Source organism: Pseudorca crassidens, chromosome 11 (assembly GCF_039906515.1).
Source record: "Pseudorca crassidens isolate mPseCra1 chromosome 11, mPseCra1.hap1, whole genome shotgun sequence".
In the NCBI taxonomy this organism is placed as follows: domain Eukaryota; kingdom Metazoa; phylum Chordata; class Mammalia; order Artiodactyla; family Delphinidae; genus Pseudorca; species Pseudorca crassidens.
In genome coordinates, this window is record NC_090306.1 from 84,919,216 (window position 1) to 84,946,645 (window position 27,430).

Here is a 27,430-nt window from a genome sequence, read left to right on the forward strand (position 1 = left end):
TGGTTCCAAATTGGCCTTCACCCTGAAAAAACAGCTTGCCTTTGTTTTTAAGTGTCCCTCCACCATCTCTGACAAGTTTCCAGCATTGAGGAAAGAACATTATTGGCTTTTAAGTCAGGCAGTCCTGGATTCCAAATCCAACTGTGTTTCTTACTTAGTCAAGTTACTTGGTCCAGTTACTAAATTTCTGAGTCTCAATGTCCTGTAAACTAACACATATATGCCAATGAGCACAGTGCCTACAAAATAATAGCTACTCTAGCAAATGATTTAATTTTTCTCAGCACTGAGGTTGCTAACCAAACCTATGTTCTCAGTCAACAATTTCTCTCAGATACAATCCAAAAAGATATAGTCCAAACCATATGCCATTACCATGCCCTGTTCCACAATTATTCACTCGTTTAGTTATTCAACAAATAATTTTCTGAATGCCTTATATGTTCTAGGAATAAAATAATAACATTTGTACAGCACTTTAAACGATAACTAAGCCAAAGTTTCAGGACTGAAGGAGCTCAGGGTCTAGTGGGAAGGCATATATGCAAACCAACAATTACAATGCAGTATTCTAAGTGCTAAAAATAGAGATGTGGGGCTTCCCTGGTGGTGCAGTGGTTAAGAATCCGCCTGCCAATGCAGGGGACACGGGTTCGAGCCCTGGTCCAGGAAGATGCCACATGACGCGGAGCAACTAAGCCCGTGAGCCACAACTACTGAGCCTGCACTCTAGAGCCCGCAAGCCACAACTACTGAACCCAAGTGCCACAACTACTGAAGCCCACGTGCCTAGAGCCCATGCTCCACAAGAGGAGCTGCCGCAATGAAAAGCCCGCACACCACAACGAAGAGTAGCCCCCCTCTCTGCAACTAGAGAAAAGCCCGTGTGCAGCAGTGAAGACCAAACGCAACCAAAAAAATAAAATAAAATAGAGATGTGTACAAGGTGCAGGGATGCACAGAAGACAGAGATCAGGCAAAGTTTCCCAGAAGAGATGATTATGCTGGAACTGAGTTTTGGAGGATGAACAGGGCTTTGCTGAGCACACAAGGGAAAGATGGGTATTCTAGGGGGAATAACAATAGAAAGCGCATGATGCCTGCTGACAATGCCAAGTACAGGAATCAGGTATGGCTGGAGGATGCTGTTGCAGAGGACTGGTGGAAAATGAGGCAGGTTGGAAGAAGCCAAATCACAAAAGGCCTCAAATGATACTCCAAAGAGTTTGAGCTTTATTCTTTAAGCACTGGAGAGTCACTGATTTCTAAGTCAGAGAATAACATATTTTAAAACAATTCCTCTAATGTCAGAGGAACGAAAGGGGAGGAAGGGCTGACATTGGAAGTGGTGATAATGAATTGATGCAAGTGGTGATAATGAATGGATGCAAGCGGGAAGAGAAAGGGTCAAGGATGGCGCTGGGGTTTCTAGCTTAGACGAATGGTGCACAGTGGTTCCACTAACACAAAGGAGCCATACAAGTGGCAGAGCAGAACTGTGGGTAAAGATAATGAACTTTTTGGAGTTTCACACCTCCACTGAGAGGGAGATGTTCCAAACACCATTGGGAACAACATGTCTGAAGTACAATAGAGAGGACTAAAGTTGAGATATAGATTTATGATAGATATTTGGGAGTAATACTTTTTTAAAAGCAAGGAACATGCTTTTAAAAAGAAATGTAATTTGTTTAGACTTCTCTCTCGACTTCAAATGAAAAGATTACAAATTTAAAACCTTAAATTAGTCTAATGCACGTATATTAAACTTTAACATAAAAAACATGAAAAGACGTCAACATATTAATGAAAACAGTAAACCCCTACCAAAAATAAGTATTTTGTACTTATTCATTTACATATCACTTTGTTAAAGCAGTCTACTACCTAGTAAAGACATTCATTCTCCTTACCTATAAAATTAATATATTTCCAAAATAATGTTCACGTGGCAAAAAAAAAAAAAAAATACATCATGCTTCATCTTCTGAATAAACAAGTGTGTTTAATTTCCTGAGTAAACATTACTTGCACTTGACACTGAACAGAGTTCAAATTCACTGAAGGAGTTAAGAAATTTCTAAAATCCCAGGAGCAATAAGCCTCACCCAGAGAATCTAGTCAAGAGATTATTGTAAAGAACTAAAAGTCAATGTCATACCAAAATTTTAAATAACATCATGCAACCCTCTATTTAATAAATTATTTCAAAATCAGGTCACAATTGACAGACACACTATCTTGGGCAGACGGGAGAGAGTAGATAAGCAGAGAAAATTTCCTTTTCTCTACTGAAGCATGTCCACCAACTGTCATATCTGGAAAACAGCCAAAATGAGCACTTTATTTGCAAAAAGAACATAAGACTCTTGAAATACTGGCAAAATGTGTGGTGTATAAAATATGGAATGTAGAGAATTCTTTTAAGATTAATTTTATGGATATTTGGAAATGTTTCTAAGACATAGATTAAAAGTATAAGTCCATCCATGTAACAAGCTCTAAAAGCCAAAGGTAGATAGAGCCCTTGAATCCCTGGGGATAATCTTTACCCTTTTCTTCTAGATGGTGACTGTCTACCCAGGGTTAAGGTCCCCTTATGCACTTCCAAGGCAGATGTCTGGCCGCACAGATATTTACCTGAATTAGTCACATGAGTTACCTTGAGAAAACCATGGTAAAACTATGTCTCTTTCTCTTAACCTTCTTTTCCTTATGTTTCTTAACCTTTCAATTCTTCTTTTGTCATAGAGCATTTTCTAGTTTCCTGGCTACATGGCTTACCAGCGAAAGCTGACACAGATGAGTTGCTGAGAAAAATAGCTGAACTATTAAGAAGGAAGAGAGAAAAGAGGAAGGGAACCTAGAAATGTTAACAATGAGAGTAAAACCCTGGACTTGTCCGCATCTGTATAAACTTATAACTCTAGATTAGTGTTCTCAATTCAGCTCAGGGGCCATGGGCAACTAAGAGTCACCAAGGGTTTTCTAAATGGACTTCTCACTGAACTAAAATAAATACATACTAAAAATGTAATAGTAGGAGTCAGGATAATGTTCACAGCCAGCAACCAGGGAAAAGAGAAGTGTAAGCAATCATTTTGAGTACCTTTACTATTAGAAGCTCCCTGGCAGTTATAACATTGCTACTAACAGCATTGTCATCTTGGATAAGGTGCCCAATTGTATCACAACGTATTCTGGCTCTTTAAATAAGTGAGGGAAGCATAACAGAGGGGAAATGGGAAAGGTAAGGTGAAGAAAGACTTCTGGGGACTTCCCTGGTGACACAGTGGTTAAGAATCAGGGGACACGGGTTCGATCCCTGGTCCAGGAGGATCCCACATGCCGCAGAGCAACTAAGCCCATGCACCGCAACTACTGGCCCTGTGCTCTAGAGCCCATGAGCCACAACTACTGAGCCTGAGTGCCACAACTACTGAAACTCACGCACCTAGAGCCCGTGCTCTGCGACAAGAGAAGCCACCGCAATGAGAAGCCCACACACTGCCATGAAGAGTAGCCCCTGCTCACCGCAACTAGAGAAAGCCCGTATGCAACAACAAAAGCCCAACACAGCCAAAAATTAATTAAGTATAAAAATTCTTTAAATTAAAAAAAATTTTTTAATTAAAAAAAAAGAAAGACTTCTGGTTTTGGTGTATTCTCTCAAGAAGTTCACAAAATAGTCAAGGTAATAAATTTTTATCCACATGATCTTTTTCTGAAATTGTGTCCCCTTTCCCCCCCCAACCATGAGGCTGAGCCCAAAGAGATCCAGCAGCCCCTAGTATATGCTATCTGCTCCTGTCCCTCTGATCCTGCTGCCTTGATTCCTGGTCTTTCCAACTCCTGGCAGTTCAACTTTTACTTGATTCTACAAGATCCATAGTATAAATTCCTATTTCAGTGTAGAAGAGCAAGCAAGCAAGATTTCTGAGGAAGGTTACATTAGATATGGATCTTATACTCTTTTCCTCAGCTACTTTCCATCAGAGAAACAATATATGGATTACTTTACTGAGAAAATAATACCTGTCGATCCCAGATTCAAGAATTTGGGAAGGATTTCAAAGGGAATAGGGTATAGACAGGATAGATACTCTGTGTAGTCCCATGTTCTGCTAACAAATGTCACAAACTACAAAGTTCAAGAACCATTTCTATGGAAGCCCAAAGATTCCATAAAAATAGAAAGCCAAGATACAAAAAGGAATACTATGAAAAGGTCATATGTTATTACAGGTATATTGATGATAAGAAAAGATAAGAAAGTAAGAAAAGAGTAGGAATCATGATCTCTTCAGATCCCTATTATCTTACACATTAAGTATGTTGTTTAAATCCAGGCCTGTTTGGTTCCATTACTAGGTAGTAAAACCAAAATTTTAATCATCCTTCCATTGAAGTTGTCTTCCTAGACCTAGAAAAGGAGAGTAGCAATTGATAATACTGCCTGCTGCTTATTTTTTCTTGGATTTGGCAGGAAAAGCTGAATGGTCTTTTAAAGTACATAATATAACTGCAATGAATTATTTCTGAAATGCTCCCAACTATTTTCTTCCCACTTTTTGCAAATAAAGAGGGTATTTTTCAGCTATAGCAAATGCTTATTAAAGAGCTTCCTGAAAGTTTCTTTGCTTATATTTGTTTCAAGGAATTACAGAATCCTGATAATAATTTAAAGTCTGAGAGATCCCCAGTATAAATTACCTACTCTCTTGGTTCATTTGCAGCAATAATCATTTTTATAAGACCTGTGAAGATTTACCATATGTTAAAATATACTTGGTCAATTTCCTAACATAATGTTTTTGTGACATCTTGAAAATCATAGTGGGAATATCATATAACAAGAAAAGCCTACTTCACAGGGAACTCTACCTAATGCACTGTGGTAACCTAAATGGGACGGAAATCCAGAAGGGAGGGGATATCTGTAAGTGTATGGCTGATTCCTTTTGTTGTGCAGTGGAGGCTAACACAACATTGTAAAGCATCCATACTTCAATAAAAATTAACAAAAAGAAAAAATAGAAAAACCTACTTGCTAAAATCCTTATCTCTATCAAATTCTGCAAACTCAACTCCCTCAGAGAATGACAGTTTCTATCTCAGTGCTTTTATAACTTTTTTTTCTGCATTATCATCATCTTACTGAAATCCTTGAGAATGCACTTCGCTGACAATTATGAAAAAGAGTTTCAGCTAAACAGAGCAAAAAATACATAACGATTTTCTGTCTCTCAGTCAATCTGGACACCTACTACATATCCACAACAATATAAATGAAAGAAAAGCTCATAAAAAATGCAAAGTGCTGACCAGCCTAACAAATTATCATCATCTGTCCTCCAAAATGCAAGGAGAAATAGTGTACAAAGAACTGCCACACAGTACTCAAGCTTTGGTCATAATCTCCATGTTACCTAGAATTCTTAAATGCCAATAGCCTGATTTTCTTCCAAAACAAGACTACATGCACTGCTGACTTGGAGAGATTAGTAATAGTAGTAGTAGTAGTAGTAATAGTGTCATCATCACTGATTTTTTAAAAAAAGAGCATTATGTTACTCTCCTCTTCCATTTCCTCTTCCACTCTCCTCTTTTTCTTCCTCATCATTTCCCTTCTCTTCCTGAACAATTCAGTCCTTAGAGCCATTAAGTAGGGCAGAGAAAAGGAGGCATCCACACCAGAAGAAAGAGGGAAGCCACAATGGCCTACAGTGAAGCGATAGAGCCCAAGCCAGGGGAGAAGGATGATGGGATTGGGGACAGCTGACCCATACTGGGGTGTCAGAGCTTAAGCAAGCTGGAGGAGGCATCTTCATACAGGAGTGGATGATGTGAGAGGGTCAGAGCCCAAATAGGGTGAAAAGGGTGTCCATGTAGTAGTGGCAGAGGGGAACATCCTGACGTGGGGTGTCAGAGTCCAAACAGGGTGAAGACTGTATTCACATACCAGGGTCACACCCAGTGCAGGCGGATTAGGCCCTAAGAAAAATTTAAAAGGTATCCCTCTGTAGATGCCAACTGGCATAAGGAGTCAGAGCCTGAAAAGGGCAAGAGGGTTTCTGTGTAGGAGACAGCCTAAAATGGTGGCAGAGCCTGAGTGGGGCAAGGAAGACAGAGAGGGTAGGCAGTAGAGAGAAGGATTGGTTACATACAGGGGAATTTATCAAATAAGTATATGTACTAAAGCGAAGTGAAGCTAAGTTTTCCACTACTGAAAATGTAAGTTACAAATATAGGAAGGGAGAAACTAAAATGAATCCTGCCTGTGGAGTTGGAATAGAATTAGACATATCATTGTAAACTCATGGGTTACAAAAAATGTAGATACAGATGTTAATATGTGTATCTTTGTATGTGAATATTTTTTTTCACTCCCTTGTGGAGATAATCTGAGATAGGTGATATGCCAAAAGCAATGAGCATACCTAGCACCCAAAAATCTTAGCTTCTAATTACCGTTTTCCAATAAAAGGAACCATAGCTTCTTGGAGAAATGGTTGGTTCAGTACTGAGGCAGAGAAAGATGAGTCTTCTAACATTTTATGATGCCAAAAGCAAGGAAATGATGAAAAGAAGTCAGCCTGAAAGGACTTGTACTGGCTAAGTTTGGGACAATATAAGTATCAAAATTAATAATGTCAATAATACATTATAACCCATGCGATAAAATAATAAACCATGAGTCCTTACGTATTTACAGGCATACCTCGTTCTATTGTACTTCACTTTATAGCACTTAACAGATACTAGATTTTTCACAAATTGAAGATTTGCGGCAACCCTGTTTCAAGCAAGTCTACCGGTGCCATTTTTCCAACAGCATTTCCTCAATTCATCTCTCTGTGCCACATTTTTGTTAATTCTTGCAATATTTCAAGCTTTTTCATTGTTATTATATTTGTTATGATGATCTATGATCAGTCATCTTTGATGCTACTATAGTATCAATAATTGTTTCGAGGGAGGGAGACATTCAAAATGGCAGAGGAGTAAGACGTGGAGATCACCTTACTCCCCACATATACATCAGAAATACATCTACATGTGGAACAACTCCTACAGAACACCTACTGAACACTGGCAGAAGACCTCAGACCCCCCAAAAGGCAAGAAACTCCCCACGTACCTGGGTAGGGCAAAAAAAAAAGAAAAAACAGAGACAAAAGAATAGGGACAGGACCTGCACCACTAGGAGGGAGCTGTGAGGCGGAGACAGCGAGTGGGGGCAAGGGGAAGGGAGCTTCGGAGCCACAGAGGAGAGCGCAGCAACAGGGGTGCGCAGTGCAAAGCAGAGAGATTCCCGCACAAAAGATCGGTGCTGACCGGCACTCACCAGCCTGAGAGGCTTGTCTGTTCACCCGCCGGGACGGGCAGGGGCTGGGAGCTGAGGCTCTGGCTTCTGTCGGATCCCAGGGAGAGAACTGGGTTTGGCTGCGTGAACACAGCCTGAAGGGGCTAGTGCGCCCCGGCTAGCCGGGAGGGAGTCCGGGAAAAAGTCTGGACCTGCCGAAGAGGCAAGAGACTTTTTCTTCCCTCTTTATTTCCTGGTGCGCAAGGAGAGGGGATTAAGAGCGCCGCTTAAATGAGCTCCAGAGACAGGCACGAGCCGCGGCTATCAGCGCGAACCCCACAGACGGGCATGAGACGGTAAGGCTGCTGCGGCAGCCACCAAGCAGCCTACGTGCAAGCACAGGTCACTCTCCACACCTCCCCTCCCAGGAGCCTGTGCAGCCTGCCACTGCCAGGAACCCGTAATCCAGGGACAACTTCCCAGGAGAACACACGCGCACCTCAGGCTGGTGCAGGGTCACGCCGGCCTCTGCCGCCTCCGCCGAAGGCTCGCCCCGCATCCGTACCCCTCCCTCCCCCCAGCCTGAGTGAGCCAGAGCCCCCGAATCAGCTGCTCCTTTAACCCCATCCTGTATGAGCGAAGAACAGACGCCCTCAGGCGACCTACAGGCAGAGGCGGGTCCAAATCCAAAGCTGAACCCCAGGAGCTGTGCGAACAAAGAAGAGAAAGGGAAATCTCTCCCAGGAGCCTCAGGAGCTGTGGATTAAATCTCCACCATCAACTTGACGTACCCTGCATCTGTGGAATACTTGAAGAGACAACGAACCATCCCAAAATTGAGGAAGTGGACTGTGGGAGCAACAAGATACATTATTTTTTCCTTTTTCTCTTTTTGTGAGTGTTAATGTGCATGTTTCCTTGTGTGATTTTGTCTGTACAGCTTTGCTTTCAACTGTGTCCTAGGGTTCGCTCTGTCCATTTTCTTTTTTTTTTTTTTAAAGTATAGTTTTTAGTGCTTGTTCTCATTGGTGGATTTGGTGTGGATGCCCGCTTCCTTTCTTTCTATTTTTTTCTTTTTTTATAACTTTAATTTTTTTTAATAATTATTTTTTCTTTTAATAACTTTATTCTTTTTTTCTCTCTTTGTTTCTTTTTTTCTGCATTGTTTTCTGAGCCATGTGGCTGACAGGTTCTTGGTGCTCCAGCCAGGAATCAGGCCTGTGCCTCTGAGGTGGGAGAGCCGAGTTCAGGACATTGGTCCACCAGAGACCTACCAGCTCCACATGATATCAAACAGCGAAAGCTCTCGCAAAGATCTCCATCTCAACAGTAAGGCCCAGCTCCACTCAATGACCAGCAAGCTCCAGTGGTGGACACCCTATGCCAAACAACTGGCAAGACAGGAACACAACCCCACCCATTAACACAGAGGCTGCCTAAAATCATAATAAGGTCACAGACACCACACACCACCGGACACAGACCTGCCCACAAGAAAGACAAGATCCAGCCTCATCCACCAGAACACAGGCACTAGTCCCCTCCACCAGGAAGCCTACACAACCCACTGAACCAACCTTAGCCACTGGGGGCCAACACCAAAAACAATGGGAACTAAAAACCTGCAGCCTGTGAAAAGGAGACCCCAAACACAGTAAGTGAAGCAAAATGAGAAGACAAAGAAACACACAGAAGATGAAGGCGCAAGGTAAAAATCCAGCAGATCAAACAAATGAAGAGGAAATAGGCAGTCTACCTGGAAAAGAATTCAGAGTAAAGATACTAAAGATGATCCAAAATCTTGGAAAAAGAATGGAGAAAATACAAGAAACATTTAACAAGGACCTAGAAGAACTAAAGAACAAACAAACAATGACGAACAACACAATAAATGAAATTTAAAATTCTCTATAAGAAATCAATAGCAGAAAAACTGAGGCAGAAGAACGGATAAGTGACCTGGAAGATAAAATAGTGGAAATAACTACTGCAGAGCAGAATAAAGAAAAAGGAATGAAAAGAATTAAGGACAGTCTCAGAGACCTCTAAGACAACATTAAACTCACCAACATTCGAATTATAGGGGTACCAGAAAAAGGAGAGAAAAAGAAAGGGACTGAGAAAATATTTGAAGAGATTATAGTTGAAAACTTCCCTAATATGGGAAAGGAAATAGTTAATCAAGTCTAGGAAGTGCAGAGAGTCCCATACAGGATAAATCCAAAGTGAAACGTGCCAAGACACATATTAATCAAACTATCAAAAATTAAATACAAAGAAAATATATTAAAAGCAGCAAGGGCAAAACAACAAATAACATACAAGAGAATCCCCATAAGGTTAATATCTGATCTTTCAGCAGAAACTCTGCAAGCCAGAAGGGAGTGGCAGGACATATTTAAAGTGATGAAAGGGAAAAACCTACAACCAAGATTACTCTACACAGCAAGGATCGCATTCAGATTTGACAGAGACATTAAAACCTTTACAGAGAAGCAAAAGCTGAGAGAATTCAGCACCACCAACCAGATTTACAACAAATGCTAAGAGAACTTCTCTAAGCAGGAAACACAAGAGAAGGAAAAGACCTACAATAACAAACCCAAATCAATTAAGAAAATGGTAATAGGAACATACATATCGACAATTACCTTAAATGTAAATGGATTAAATGCTCCAACCAAAAGACACAGACTGGCTGAATGGATACAAAAACAAGACCCATATACGTTGTCTACAAGAGACCCACTTCCAACCGAGGGACACATACTGAAACTGAGGGGATGGAAAAAGATATTCCATGCAAATGGAAATCAAAAGAAAGCTGGAGTAGAAAGCTGGATATTTTCTCATATTAGACAAAACAGATTGTAAAATGAAGACAGTTACAAGAGACAAAGAAAGAAACTACATAATAATCAAGAGATCAATCCAAGAAGAAGATATGACAATTGTAAATATTTATGCACCCAACAGAGGAGCACCTCAATACATAAGGCAAATGCTAACAGCCATAAAAGGGGAAATCGACAGTAACACAATCATAGTAGGGGACTTTAACGCCCTACTTTCACCAATGGACAGATCATCCAAAATGAAAATAAATAAGGAAACACAAGCTTTAAATGATACATTAAACAAGATAGACCTAATTGATATTTATAGGACATTCCATCCAAAAACAACAGAATATACTTTCTTCTCAAGTGCTCATGGAACATTCTCCAAGATAGATCATATCTTGGGTAACAAATCAAGCCTTGGTAAATTTAAGAAAATTGAATTTGTATCAAGTACCTTTTCTGACCACAACGCTATGAGACTAGATATCAATTACAGGGAAAATTCTGTAAAAAATAGAAACACATGGAGGCTAAACAATACACTACTTAATAACCAAGAGATCACTAAAGAAATCAAAGAGGAAAACAAAACATACCTAGAAACAAGTCACAATGAAAACACAATGACCCAAAACCTATGGGATACAGTAAAAGCAGTTCTAAGAGGGAAGTTTATAGGAATACAATCCTACCTTAAGAAACAAGAAACATCTCAAATAAACAACCGAACCTTACACCTAAAGCAATTAGAGAAAGAAGAATAAAAAAAACCCAAAGTTAGCAGAAGGAGAGAAATCATAAAGATCAGATCAGAAATAAATGAAAAAGAAATGAAAGAAACAATAGCAAACATCAATAAAACTAAAAGCTGGTTCTTTGAGAAGATAAACAAAATTGATAAACCATTAGCCAGACTCATCAAGAAAAAATCAGAAGACTCAAATCAGTAGAATTAGAAATGAAAAAGGAGAAGTAACCACTGACACTGCAGAAATACAAAGGATCAAGAGAGATTACTACAAGCAACTCTATGCCAATAAAATGGACAACCTGGAAGAAATGGAGAAATTCTTAGAAAAGCACAACCTTCCAAGACTGAACCAGAAGGAAATAGAAAATATAAACAGACCAATCATAGGCACTGAAATTGAGACTGTGATTAAAAATCTTCCAACAAACAGAAGCCTAGGACCAGATGGCTTCACAGGCGAATTCTATCAAACATTAAGAGAAGAGCTAACACCTATCCTTCTCAAACTCTTTCAAAACATAGCAGAGGAACACTCTCAAACTCACTCTACAAGGCCACCATCACCCTGATACCAAAACCAGACAAGGATGTCGCAAAGAAAGAAAACTACAGGCCAATATCACTTGATGAACATAGATGCAAAAATCCTCAACAATATACTAGCAAACAGAATCCAACAGCACATAAAAAGGATCATACACCACGATCAAGTGGGGTTTATCCCAGGAATGCAAGGATTCTTCAATATATGCAAATCAATCAACATGACACACCATATTAACAAATTGAAGAATAAAAACCATATGATCGTCTCAATAGATGCGGACAAAGCTTTCGACAAAATTCAACACCATTTATGATAAAAACCCTCCAGAATGTAGGCATAGAGAAAAATTACCTCAACATAATAAAGGCCATATATGACAAACTCACAGCTGACATCGTTCTCACTGGTTAAAAACTGAAACCATTTCCTCTAAGATCAGAAACAAGACAAGGTTGTCCACTCTCACCACTATTATTCAAGATAGATTTGGAAGTTTTAGCCACAGCAATCAGAGAAGAAAAAGAAATAAAAGGAATCTAAATCAGAAAAGAAGAAGTAAAGCTGTCACTGTTTGCAGATGACATGATACTATACATAGAGAATCCTAAAGATGCTACCAGAAGACTAGTAGAGCTAATCAATGAATTTGGTAAACTACCAGGATACAAACTAATGCAGAAAAATCTCTTGCATTCCTATACACTAATGATGAAAAATCTGAAAGAGAAATTAAGGAAACACTCCATTTACCATTGCAACAAAAAAAATAAAATACCTAGTAATGAACCTACCTAAGGAAATAAAAGACCTGTATGCAGAAAACTGTAAGACACTGATGAAAGTAATTAAAGATGATACAAACAGATGGAGAGATATATCATGTGCTGGACTGGAAAAATCAACATTGTGAAAATGACTATACTACCCACAGCAATCTGCAGATTCAATGCAAGCCCTATCAAACTACCAATGACATTTTTCACAGAACTAGAACAAAAATTTTCACAATTTGTATGGAAACACAAAAGACCCCGAATAACCAAAGCAATCTTTAGAAAGAAAAACGGAGCTGGAGGAATCAGGCTCCTGGACTTCAGACTATACTACAGAGCTACAGAAATCAAGACAGTATGGTACTGGCACATAAACAGAAATATAGATCAATGGAACAGGATAGAAAGCCCAGAGATAAACCCACACACCTATGGTCACCTTATTTTTGATAAAGGAGGCAAGAATATACAAAGAAGAAAAGACAGCCCTTCAATAAGTGGTGCTGGGAAAACTGGACAGCTACATGTAAAAGAATGAAGTTATATCACTCCCTAACACCATACACAAAAAAAACTCAAAATGGATTAAAGACCTAAATGTAAGGCCAGACACTATAAAACTCTTAGAGGAAAACATAAGCAGAACACTCTATGACATAAATCACAGCAAGATCCTTTTTGACCCACCTTCTAGAGAAAGGGAAATAAAAACAAAATCAAGTGGGACCTAATGAAACGCAAAGCTTTCGCACAGCAAAGTAAACCATAAACAAGAGTAAAAGACAATCCTCAGAATGGGAGAAAATATTTGCAAATGAAGCAATTGACAAAGGATTAATTGCTGAAATTTACAAGCGGCTCATGCAGCTCAATAGCAAAAAAAACAAACAACCCAATCCAAAAATGGCCAGAAGACCTAAATAGACATTTCTCCAAACAAGATATACAGATTTCCAACAGACACATGAAAGGATGCTCAACATCATTAATCATTAGAGAAATGCAAATCAAAACTACAATGAGGGGCTTCCCTGGTGGCGCAGTGCTTGAGAGTCCACCTGCCAATGCAGGGGACACGGGTTCATGCCCTGGTCCGGGAAGATCCCGCATGCCGCGGAGCAGCTGGGCCTGTGAGCCATGGCTGCTGGGCCTGCACGTCCAGAGCCTGTGCTCCGCAACAGGAGAGGCCGCAACAGTGAGAGGCCCGCGTACCGCCAAAAAAAAAAAAAAAAAATACAATGAGGTATCACCTCACAGCAGTTAGAATGGCCATCATCAAAAAATCTACAAACAATAAATGCTGGAGAGGGTGTGGGGAAAAGTGGACTCTCTTGCACTGTTGGTGGGAATGTAAACTGATACAGCCACTATGGAGAACAGTATGGATGTTCCTTAGCAAACTAAAAATAGAACTGCCATAGGACCCAGCAATCCCACTACTGGGCATATACCCTGAGAAAACCATAATTGAAGAAGAGTCATGTACCACAATGTTCATTGCAGCTCTATTTACAATAGCCAGGATATGGAAGCAACCTAAGTATCCATCAACAGATGAATGGATAAAGAAGATGTGGCACATATATACAATGGAATATTACTCAGCCATAAAAAGAAACGAAATTAAGTTATTTGTAGTGAGGTGGATGGACCTAGAGACAGTCATACAGAGTGAAGTAAGTCTGAAAGAGAAAAATAACATATGCTAACACATATATATGGAATCTAAAAAAAAAATGGTTCTGAAGAACCCAAGGGCAGGACAGGAATAAAGACACAGACGTAGAGAATGGACTTGAGGACATGGGGAGGGGAAGGGTAAGCTGGGACGAAGTGACAGAGTGGCATGGACACATATACACTACCAAATGTAAAACAGCTTGTGGGAAGTAGCCGCATAGCACAGGGAGATCAGCTTGGTGCTTTGTGACCACCTAGAGGGGTGGGATAGGGAGGAGGGAGACGCAATAGGGAGGAGATATGGGGGATATATGTAAACATATAGCTGATTCACTATGTCATAAAGCAGAAGCTAACACACCATTGTAAAGCAATTATACTCCAACAAACATGTTAAAAAAAAAATTGTTTCGAGGTGCCATGAACCATGCCCATATAAGATAGCGAACTTAACAGGTAAATGTTGTGTGTGTCCTGACTGCTTCACTGACTGGCCATTCCTGTCTCTCTCCCTCTCCTCGGGGTTCCCTATTCTGATACACAGCAATACTGAAATTAGGCCAATGAATAACCCTACAATGGCCTCTAAGTGTTCAAGTGAAAGGAAGACTCAGTCATCTCTTACTTTAAATCAAAAGCTAGAAATGATTAAGCTTAGTGAAGAAGATACATCAAAAGCTGAGACAGGGGCTCCCTGGTGGCATAGTGGGTGGGAGTCAGCCTGCCAATGCAGGGGACGCGGGTTCGTGTCCCGGTCTGGGAGGATCCCGCGTGCCACGGAGCGGCTGGGCCCCGTGGGCCGTGGCCGCTGGGCCTGCGCGTCCGGAGCCTGTGTTCTGCGACGGGAGAGGCCACAGCAGTGAGAGGCCCGCGTACCGCAAAAAAAATAAATAAATAATTAAAGCTGAGACAGGCTGAAAGCTAGGCATCTTGCACCAAACAGCTAGCCAAGCTGTGAATGCAAAAAAAAATTCTTGAAGGAAATTTAAAGTTCCACTCCAATGAACACACAAATGATAAGAAAGCAAAACAGCCTTATCACTGATAAGAAAGTTTTAGGGGTCTGGATAGAAGATCAAATGAGCCACAACATTCCCTTAAGCCAAAACCAAATCCAGAGCAAATGAAGTCTGAGAAAGACGTGAGAAAGTTGCAGAAGAAAAGTCTGAAGCCAGCAGAGGATGGTTCATGAAGTTTAAGGAAAGAGGCCATCTCCATCACATAAAAGTGCAAGATGAAGCAGAAAGTGCTAATGTAGAAGCTGTAGCCAGTTATCCAGAAGATCTAACTAAAATAACTAATGAAAGTGGCTACACTAAACAACAGATTCTTAAATGTAGACAGAACAGCCTTCCATTAGAAGACAATTCCCTCTAAGACTTTCACAGCTGGAGAGGAGAAGTCAACATCTGGCTTCAAAGCTTCAAAGGACAGCCTGACTCTCCTGTCAGCCTGTTAGGAGCTAAGGTAGCTGGTGACTTTAAATTTAAGCCAATTGTAAATCAACCATACTTCAATTTTTAAAATTAATTAAATAAAAATAAATTGAAGCCAATGCTCATTTACCATTCCAAAAAATCCTAGGGCCCTTAAGATTTATGCTATATCTACTCTGTCAATGCTCTATAAATGCAACAAGACTGGATGACAGCATATCTGTTTACAACATGGTTTACTGAATATTTTAAGCCCACTATTGCTCAGGAAAAGAATATTCCTCTCCAAATATTACTACTCAATGACAATGCACCTGGTCACCTAAGAACTATGATGGAGATGTACAATGAGAGTAATATTATTTTCACACCTGCTAACACAATGCCCATTCTTCAGTCCACAGATCAAGGAGTAATTTCAACTTTCAAGTCATTATTTAAAAAACATATTTCATAAGGCTATAGCTGCCACAGATAAAGATTCCTCTGATGAATCTGGACAAAGTCAATTGAAAACCTTCTGGAAAGGATTCACCCTTCTGGATGCCATTAAGAACATTCGTGATTCATGGGAAGAAGTTAAAAGATCAACAGGAACAGGAATTTGGAAGAAGTTGATTCCAACCCTTATGGATTACTGAAGGGTTCAAGACTTTAGTGAGGGAATTAACTGCAGATGTGGTGGAAATGGCAAGAGAACTAAAGATGGAAGTAGAAACTGAAGATGTGACTGAATTGCTGCAATCTCATGATAGACCTTGAACAGATGAGAAATTGCTTCTTATGGAATGGCAAAGAAAGGAGTTGCTTGAGATGGAAGCAACAAAGGATTTAGAATATTACACAAACTTAGTTGCTAAAGCAGCAACAGGTTTTGAGAGGATTAACTCTAGTTCTGAAAGAAGCTCTTTTGTGGGTAAAATACAAAATAGCATTACATGGTACAGAAATCATTCGTGAAAGGAAGAGTCAATTGAGATGGCAAACTTCATTTTCTTATTTTAAGAAGTTGCCATAGCCATCCCAACCTTCAGCAACCACCACCCTGGATCAGTCAACAGTCATGAACATCGAAGGAAGACCCTCCACCAGCAAAAAATATTACAACTCACTGAAGGCTCAGATGTTGTTTAGCATTTTTAACAATAAAGTATTTTTTTATTAAGGTATGTACCTTGTTTTTTAGACACAATGCTATTGCATATTTAATAGACTATAGTATAGTATAGTGTAAACATAACTTTTATATGCATTGGGAAACCAAAAAATTCATGTGACTTGCTTTATTGTAGTGATCTGGAACTGAACCCACAGTACCTCTGAGGTATGCCTATAAATAAATAAATGAAGGGCTTCCCTCGTGGCACAGTGGTTGGGAGTCCGCCTGCCGATGCGGGGGACACGGGTTCGTGCCCTGGTCCGGGAGGGTCCCGTGTGCTGCGGAGCGGCTGGGCCCGTGAGCCATGGCCGCTGAGCCTGCGTGTCCGGAGACTGCGCTCCGCGGCGGGAGAGGCCGCAGCAGTGAGAGGCCCGCGTACCGCAAATAAATAAATAAGCGAAAGTTTGATGAGGAATGGGATACTCACATAGTTTAAATGTACTTCCCCACAAAATAGTTTTTACAAATGGAAAAAGAGTAATTGTATATAGGGAAGTCTGACAGACACTAGTGAAAGCAAGTGATTAAAGAGAACATCATCAGAAATAGGACAAAATCAAAATCACATGCCATCTGATAGGATGCAATGAATAGAACACAGCATCCCTTCTGTGATATTCCTACCAAAATGCATGAGAAAACATCAGGAAAGCCCAAATGAGGGGCATTTTACAAAATAACTGGCCTATAGTCTTTGAAAAGTGTCAAGGTCATAAAAGTCAAGGCAAGCCTGAGAACCTGTAGCATACCAAAGAAGTTTAAAGAGGTATGACAACTAAAGGTAATGGGTGATTCGGAACTGGATCCCAATGATGCACACCACTGGCACACCTGTCAAAACCTGAGTGGGGTCTGGTGGTTATTTCCTGATTTTAGTGGATGTACTGTAGTTATATTGGGAAATATCCTTGTCTTTAGGAAATAACTAAATACAAACTAAGGTATTCTGGGGTGCTAGCACATTAGGTTGGCAACTTACTCTCAAATGGTCCAGGAAAAGAAACAGTTATTTGCCTTGTACTTCCAGGTTTTCCTCTAGTATGTGATTATTTTTTTAATTTTTTAAAGAAAAATATTTGAGAGTATATAGTTCTATCTTCAGCTGTTAAAGAATTACTTAAACCTGATTTATGATCAGATTCAGATCATATACTGGTATGCAGTGGAAGATGAGAGCCAAATGTTGACACTGGACTAAGCCAAAGAAAAAGTTGAATTTATGAGCTCTCAGACTCTAGTAAAATTAGACACTACTATATAGTTAGCTATCATCCTATGTGTGCAGTTTTTGTAAGGGCCTAAAGAGAAGTCTATGTTCTATCCTCCAAAGCACCATCATCATGGTAAATACACAGTACATACCCTCAAAATATTTGTCAATTAATAATGCTTTAAAAAGAAAAATAAGGAAAATATTAATGATAGGCTTATTAGGAACCCATTAACCACATGGATTATAGCAGAGCAGATACAACTCCAACAGAACACAATTTCTTTCTATTCAAATTAGCTTTGTGAGGAATGTAGAAGATAAGAATAAAGGCTAAATCTCTGGTGACCAGAACCACTCCTAAAAGTAGGCATGAAAAAGTAATCCCTATCTCTGCAGTCACTAAGACTGGACAAATCATCATCCCCAATGGCCTGTCTTGGTGGCTATACCATTAACGATTTAGGCTAAGACAATGTCCTTAAAGAAGTTACCTATTAAAATGCAAATATCCCAGAGTTCCCATTGAAATAAAGATACTCTGAATCTATACAATTATTCCTTGCACAGCCATTAATGTCCTAGTAATAATAATAATCATAACAGAAGCATGCATTTGAGTCCTCCTATGTGACAGGCACTGTGCTAGGTACTTTATATAAATTATCTCTACTTCTTACAACTCTACAAGACAGGTATTATCATTTCTACTTTATAAATAAGGAGATTGAAGCCCAAAGAAGTGGAATAACTTGCCAAGGGCCAAAAATCCATTCAATGGCAGTTTTCATTCAACCCCAAGATTCAGACTTTTTCCATTACATCTTGCTGCTTCTTTCTACTATGCCATTTGCTGTTTTTGAAAATGGAGAGCTAAGGCATGAAGGAATAAAATGTAATATAGGAAACTTTTTTTGGTACAGGGTAAAACTGAATGAGAGTTCTGAGTTCCAGATAAAAGAAGCCAAAGAATGCCTCATAACCACGACAGAAAGAAAGGCTCTGAAAAGGGACAGAGGTGCACAGAAAGAGGAGGTGAAGGTCCTAACTGCCTTGGTTCCTTGGTTTTTCTACACAGCCTAACACTAGATTTGATAAGGTCCCTGAGTTGTTAATGAGCTCAGTTAAGAACTATGAGCTCAGATTTACCAGCTTGAAAGAGATAAACTATAAAGTTTATTAAGTGAGGACTATGGTGAACACTTTATTTTCCTCCTTTTGTAAGAGGGAAGAAATAAGGAGATATAAATCACACCCATCTGAATCACACCCATCTAACAAGTTATTAGACCACCTTTGAAGACAACAGAAGTTATATAACATCAAGTGCCTAGGAAATTTTGGATAAAACAATTCCACCCTGTTTAAGGTGAAAATGATGACTGACAAAGAAATATTTTAAAACATCTTTAACTAACTTAACATTGAATTCAGTTTACTGTTTATGTGCCATCAAGAAACGAATGTAGGACTTCCCTGGAGGTCCAGTGGTTAAGACTCCGCACTTCCACTGCAGGGGTCGCGGGTTCAATCCCTGGTGGGGGAACTAAGATCCCGCATGCCACACAGCACAGCCAAAAAAATAAAAATAAATTTTTAAAAATTTAAAAACTTGGTAAATAAAAAAAAGAAACAAATGTAAAGCAAAATACTGCCTATAATGTGAAACTGTATGATGAGCAAAAGCAAAAATAATGAGAACTATGCAAGATCTGAAATACGTTACTATATAATTTTGTAGAAAATGTACTTTCTATTTATATACTGGAATCATATTGGCATTTTCATATTTTAACCAAGGACATACATTGGTCCCTATGGAACAAGGAAGCAACATGGCACAATAAAAAGATCTCTGGGATCAGAAAGACCTGAATTTAAATCTTGGATCTGTCACTTACTAGCTTTGTAACTTTGGGCAAGTTATTCAATTTTTCTGCTCTTTTACCCCATATATAAATATGGAGTTAATAATAAATACCTTTCAGAATAGTAATTCCACTTCTAGAAATGTATATTAAGAATATAATTTTATGGAAAAGATGATTTGTATAACAATGTTCATCAAAATATTACTTATAATAATAACAAGTAAGTTAAAATATCCAAGTATCGAGTATTAAGGGAATGTTTAAGTAATGGTATATACATCACCAGATCAGTGGTTCTCACACTTCACAGAGTACACAGCAATTAAACTAGGGAAGCTCGTAAAATGCATATTCCCAGACCTTATACCCCAAAATTCTGACCTAGTAAGTCTGAGATGGGAATAGGAAATGCATATTTTTAACAAACAACCAGGAGTGATTCTGATGGAAGAGGTCTATGAAAATTCTGCATTAAATGGAATATTATGGTGTGATTAAAAATATGATTATGAAGACTTTGGAATAACACTGAAGAAGTTTGATATATTACTAAGCAAAAAATTCAGGATTCAAACTGTATGCTCTATCTAACAGCAACTACATTAAACATAGGAAAAAGTTATTTTAGCAATAGGATTGGAATGATTTTTACTCTTCTACTCAATTTTCTGAAACACAGTCATGCTATTATCATAAATGAATAAGTAACATATCAAAATTTGAAACAAAAAGTCAATGGACCTCCATGGCCTTCAGATTAAAATTCAAACTCCTAAGGGCAGCACACAAGTACTTCAATCTCCAGACTTACCTCATATCCATGCTCTATAACAAACTACTTCTAATACCCCATATTATATATATTCTACATTTTCACACACAATTATTAAATATACTGTTCCTTTTCCCTAAAACACCCTTCCTGCAAATTGTCAACCTGACAAACTCCTACTCATTCAACAAGATTCAAGAATCACCTCCTCTCTGAAGTTTCCCCTGACTACTCCTCCAAACAGACTAAAGGTATCTCCTCCTTGCTGCTGGCATTCCTGTAGCATTGTTTGAGACTTCCATTACAGCACATATCACACTGTATTAACTCTTTGTTAAATATTCTCCCATTATTCTACAGGTACTTGTTTGTAATTCTTCACCTTCTCCATTATGTCTCCAAAGTTTCTATGAAATTCAGAGTAACAGACCACTGTGGTCACTGGCCAAAGCAAGCCAACAGGAAGCAACTCTGTTGCTACTCCACCATCATGTAGTTTACCATGCCAAAGAACATCTCTGCATAATTCCTGCAGCTCCCCACAAACTCCCACTCACTCCCATGCCTCCATACTAGAAGTAAAATATCTATACAAAACAGGGATAATTCTCTAAGTAAATACAGCAGTTTTTTAGTATATTCAAAACATAAGATACTAAATTTAGCATATTTATATGCTACATGAAACATTTCAAATGCAGATTAGTAACTAGAGGTATCAAACAAGGATTCAAAGTGGCTAAATACTTATTTGGGGGGGGGGAGAAAAAAAGAAAAGAAAACTTTAGTGTGGAAGAATGCTAATTGGGATCCAGGGGACAGAACTTCAAACACCTTCCCAGTAGTGAAACATGGGTTTATGAAAAAACCTACATATTGAGTAAACTTACAACATGAATTTTTTTAATAACAAGAAAATGGATGTGGAAGAATTTGAATCTAAAACCACATTAGATATTAAAGCTCTTATACAATTCTATATCTTTGTAATAATAAATAAAAACATCTTAGGAATAATTTCTGGAAATAGGCAAAATATATACCATATGCTGATACCTAAGATCAGTATATAACAGATATCCAATAAAAAGTTCTAGGGACTAATTAAGTAGCAAAAAAAAAAAAAAAAGGATTTTCCAGCACCAGCCCTATGCTATCCTATTTCTCTTGTCTCCAATCAAATCCCTTTCCCCTTCTACAGCACCAGCCTTGTAAGAAGAAAGGATAAATGACCACCTTTATCCAACCCACTCTTGCAAATCTGAATAATCCACTCCATCAACTCTGCCATTAGAGTTCCAAAGCTTTTAGTATTTTGGCCTAAATGTTGTTTCCTCTTTAAATGAAAATACTAAAAGAGCTTCCTCTTCCTAAAAACCTTTACCAGTCAATCATACTTCAGTATGAATTGTCAGCACCCACAAATAATTGTTGGTGGTGGGGTAAGGTTAGGAAAGGCACAAGGGCACTGAGTCCATGACATGTGAGGAGAAATTAACATTGAGAGATGCAGGAAACTAGAGATGATGAAAGCAAACTCTGTAAACTCCACAATTTTTGTTCTTCTTAATCTACTTGTCACTATACACAGCCCACCCCAACTCTACTCCTCACACAAAATCTGCTACTCTTGAGAGGGACAGTTGGCACAAGAACTAGAGGCAGGTTGAACCTGTACTAATTAGAATGGAGAAGAGACTTTCTTTCTAGAAAAAGAAATTTGAGCAGGAAGGATTAGAGGAAATGGGGTACAGGGAACAGAAATATCAAGCAGGCAGCAAAAAATGAGGTTGGCTGTTTATGCCCACAACCATCAGTCAAGAGATGATGCAATTTAAGGGCAACAAGTTTAGGCCAATTGTTTCAGCTCACTTAACTAGAAGTAATACCACTTTAAATAAAGCTGCTCTCACAACACAATAGAATCCAAATAATTCTACAGCACAACTGAATCAAAATTCATTTTATAGACAGATTCATAAAGATATGCTGTTAAATAATAAAGCACTATATATAAGAAACATTCTCAGAGGTGAACTTTGGAGATTACAGTAGAAGGAAATGAGGAAAACAAAATTTATCCTTTGAACATATATTTTGATTCACCCTCAAAAAACCACACACTTGCAAGCCTCACCCAGGTTTAACACAAATGTAGAATTCACCCGCTGTCCTACTGACACAAAAGAAGAAAATTGGACTCTAAGAAGAGTTCTTAGATCTGTGTTACACAAAAAAATGCAATGGGCTGTCAACTGGCATTGTGCCTCTGGCTGCCATATGGTTTACATGACCATGTCATCACAAACTAGAGAAAGAACTGGCACACAGATGAGTCTTCTGTGTAAATTCCTGCTTTTTCAAATGTAAGATAATCTCTCATATCAACATATAATGAATAACCAAAACTCATCATATTTTAATTAATTAAAACCATGCTGCAATATGTTCAAAATGGAAACCAAAGACACACTGAAATGCATTAAATGTTAAATAGCTTCAGGTTCTGTAGGTTGAAATTAATCTTTTCTAACCCATGATTTGAATTAGAGTCAGCTTCCATTTCTAGTTAAATACTCAGGAAAATGTTCTAAAATAGGCTCTTTGAAAGAATTTTCCAAAATTACCTCAAATGCATAATTAAGTAAATTATTTCAGTATACAACTGAACTAATCAAATTGTGTTTACTGTCACCCGAGAGTTTAAATTGGTAAGGTCAGTAGGCACACTACTGAATACTGTAAGTTTCTACATTCATGTCAGTGAAGACATACTTCACTCATCTGCAGCTGTAAGAAACCACTGAGATGCACTAGGAATTGGGCAATGTAAAAACGGACAGGTTGAGTAGTCACCAACTGGTTGTCCTAATTCCCTGCTATACATCAGCCTCACAGTTTTGAAGAGGGAGCTGAAAACCCTTTAGTTGAGAAAGAGGTCAACACCAAAATTCTCTCCTCACTCCCCATCATGCAGCTGGCACTGTTCACTCTGGCAGACACAGCTCCCTGAACATAATGGTGCAATCACCACTTCAAACACCATTACTATCTAAAATAGATAACCCACTTGCAACTTGACTATTTTTATAGATATAACATTTCCATGCAGTTTAACTGCTCTATTTGTGATTTATTGCATTTAACTAATACAGTTTCCCTGGAAATGAGTACCTTATATCAGAGTCCCAATAACCACAATTGCCCAAGTAGTTGTGAAAATTGCAGTACTTCCAAGTTGCCTCTTATCTCCTTGTATCCATCACCAAAAACTTCATGAACTGAATCCTGAATCTGAAAAATTTATAAGCTCTCTGGTTTATATACCTTTGATAACAAGAAAATTATTTTTTCCTCAGTTCTTACTGATATACTTCTTCACATGGGAGTCTTTTGAACTGGATTCCTTATGTTCAACAAGAATTTACTAAATACACTTTACATAGTATTCGACTCTTTGAGGCATTAAGAAAATCAAGTAAATTTGAGGTATTAACAAACTTTTTACTGCTTTATCAAAGTACAAATAATTCTTAATCTAGACTGAAAAAGAAATAATTTAACACAGTTTAAATGGGAATTATTCTTGTTTAGATTAAAAGGTAGTTATGCCAAAGAGAGGTTTTAAAAAGCTCTGCAGCTGTCTCATGAAAGATATGTTAAATAAAATGAAATTTCACATATAATATGAAGGAAGAAAAGGAGGGAAGCAACTCAATTTGAGTACTCTAATGAGCTCTGATGAGCTCAGATTTTTTTAAGGATGAAAGAGGGTGGCGAGAGGTCAAACTGAAAACAAACACAAAAGTGAACTTGTACACTTGCCCTAGAAAAAGGCTAATGTCCTTTCCAGCTAAGTTTGGAAAAAAGGAGGGAAGTAATAGAAGTTCACTGCTATGACAGCTAATGTAACTTCAGTCCCTCACAAAGTAAAACTGTGGATTGTTTTAGACCACAAGAGAATTTCCTAAGACATCTAACAACACCAAGAATCTGATTCTTCCCAATTTCTACTTTGCTCTTATCCCTAGTGAGAATCATTTTCAAACCAGAAAGGATAAACAAATAATGCTAGGAGATTACTGAAGCTCCAAAAAGACAGAGATCATAAGAGACACTGATGCTTTAAATGAATCTAAGTATCCAGACCCAAAAGAATTAGAAGCAAGGGGGTAGAAGGAATTTGCACAATACTAGGCATCATCAATGGTTCGCCATCAGAAACAAGCTATAACAAAGTAGCCTAATTTTCCTGGAATTTATAGACTTACTACTACAGGGGTAGATCAAAGGAATGACAAACAGAACATAATGTGAATATAGAAAGGCAATGGATAAAATACCTCATAATATTCAAACAGATATATTGGAGAGAAACAGCTGGCTAATAGTTCTGTTAAGTGGCTTCGATGTTAGTAGGAAGACCAAGCATAAAGATTGCCATTTTTAAATTTATACCAACCTGAAGAGAGGTTCTTTAGAGGTTTTCATTACACAATACATGTTCGCTGTAGAATATTGGAAAATGCAGATAAGCCTAAATAAATAAAGATCACCCACAATTCCACCATTCAACAAAGAATACTATTTACATTTTGGTGTTTATCATTCCAGACTTCTTAAGGTACAGTATAAATGTTCACACACACTTATTCTTTGTTAAAGAAAAGGATCATACTACAAATGCTGTTTTTTTTAATTCAAATATCCCAGTATATTCTACACTGGTCAAATGACACCTAGTGCATTTTGTTCATTTCTGGTCACCACATTTGAAGAGTCATTGAAAAATCTGAGAATATGAAAGAAGAAAAAGAGGGTAGTGAAAAGTATAAAAATGTAAGTGCTTACCACCTATGCTCTATTGTCACATGACAACAGGCTGCTAAAATCTTGGGGAAAAAAAAAGATTTATAAGAAAACAATATAGCTAAATATTAGCTAAAGAACTGCCCTGGCTACTTTGTATTGACTCATAAAGCCAAACTAGTACCAACGGCTGGAAATTACAGGGAGGTGAATTTCAGCTCAATAAAAGATGAATTTTTTTAATTATTAGAGCTGTCAAAAATGGAATGGATGGATCTAGCCATTGCAGGGTTTAACAGAACTGGAATAACTGGTAAAGGATGCTAGAGGTAAATTCTCTAAGTAAGAAGTTGGATGAAAAGGCCCCTTTCTATTTTAAGGTTCTGTGATTCTAATGGAAAACTTACTACAGAAATTTACTCCTAGTATAATGTAACGCCAAACCCTTAGTAATTAAGGCCTTAAGACAGACAGTCAACAAAATGGTAAGGAAATGGAGATATTTAGTCTTGATAATGAAAGTAGGAAGAGGTGGCAATAAAGACCTTAAAATTGTTGAAGCATTGTTACATAGAAGTTGAGATTAAATTTATTCTGGAAAGCTCCAAAATTTAAAACTAAAAACAAAATGCAGCAGTTCAAGAAAGGAAGATTTCAGCTCAGTGGAAGGGAAGGGAAGGTTTACTAATAAATTAGAGCTTTCTAAAATGAAAAAAAAGAAGAAATAAAGTCAAGTGCTTTAAAGCTGTGTGAGAAATAACGGCACAATGATGAATACCAATGTGCATTAATTTCTTTATACCTCATTTAATCCTTACAACAGCCCTATATGATAGGTATTATTACTATTTCCACTTCATAGAAGAGCACAGTGAGGCTTAGAAACATATTTATATTTATTCAAGGTCATTTTTACTACTGCTAAAACCCACAGTGTCACCCAAACATACCTGACTCCCCATCATACAGTTACTGCTCACTTAGTAGGTAATATGTGATCAAAAGCATCTTCAGAAAAGTCTTTATCTACTGATCCCTCAAAGGGCAGTTACAAGTTGTTTTGGGGGTTTTTTTAAGCAAAAAAAAAAAAATTTAAGGATTTTTAAATTAAATTATTATTCATAGCAAAAAAGTGTTCAGATTAGACTATCTAACTGGCCATGTACCTTAAACTTTTGCAAATAAAACAGATTCAGTGAGTAAGACTTAAGACGCAGTAAGGCAAATCTGAATCACAGAACTTAAAATCTTTGCCATTACTAATTATGTGACCTTAGGCAAGTTCTTAATCTTCCTATCTCTTTAGTCCTTCATCTAAGAAATGAGGACCAACATCTTAAGGTTGATACAAGAATTGAATGAGATGACACACGCATTTAGCACAGGTTCCGACCCTATTACTACCCAACACAAGTAATAAAGTAGGGCAGGGGAGTACCAAACCTATTCCACAATTCATTCCAAAATAGTTTAAAATTTTGAAGTGCCATTATGTTTGAAGGAAAAGGGATAATTACCTATTATCCTGTAAATAAACTTTTGATGACAATCATTTGTGAAATAAAGTGACAACTAAATAAAATGTGCCTTCTTAGGAATTTCATTTTATGCAAAGGATCACCAAAAGAATATAATTTCAATTCTCATTTTCTTCAAAGGCACTGTTTTAGTTATTTATTCAGTATGAGATAGATAAATGCAAGTTTAAAGGTTATTGGTTTTGATTTTGATGTTTTACAGCTTGGTTCAAACTACTCTAATGAACACACTTTTTTTAGGTTTTTTGTTTTGTTTTGTTTTGTTTTCTATGTGCGTTCTCATTGTAGAGCTACTATTGCTACCTCTGACAAAACCAGCAAAAGAGAAAACCTCTCATTCAAGAAGTACATTGGGGTCAAAATTTTGGTGTTTTATTTATGTTTACCAACATTAAATAGTTGCTATTCTATTCCTAAAATCTGACATCTATTCTTTTTTTAAATGGCACAACTGAGAAGGTATTTAGAAGATGTTTACCTTTAAGTTCTAACACAAAGATAAGCTTTTTAAAACACCATTTAGCTCAATGAAAGTAACCAAAATTCTCACTGTTCTCAAAGAATTCTTTAGTGTTTTTCCAAAGAAATTGATTATTTTTAGAAACCTCTTTCAGGATACAGGTTTCTAGCCATAATTATTTTTATCTCTGATATGGCCCACTGGCAAACATACTTATTTTACCTGCAATTTAAAACTATAGCCAAATAAACTGCTTCTGTATACACTACCTGTGA

General features: G+C 38.0%; 1 protein-coding gene across 16 annotated transcripts in view; it reads right to left on the reverse strand.

The window, feature by feature from the left end:
• The window catches only part of ANKS1B (ankyrin repeat and sterile alpha motif domain containing 1B), a 1,163,282-nt gene that overhangs the window by 1,133,672 nt on the left and 2,180 nt on the right, over positions 1-27,430 (reverse strand). The window lies entirely within an intron of this gene.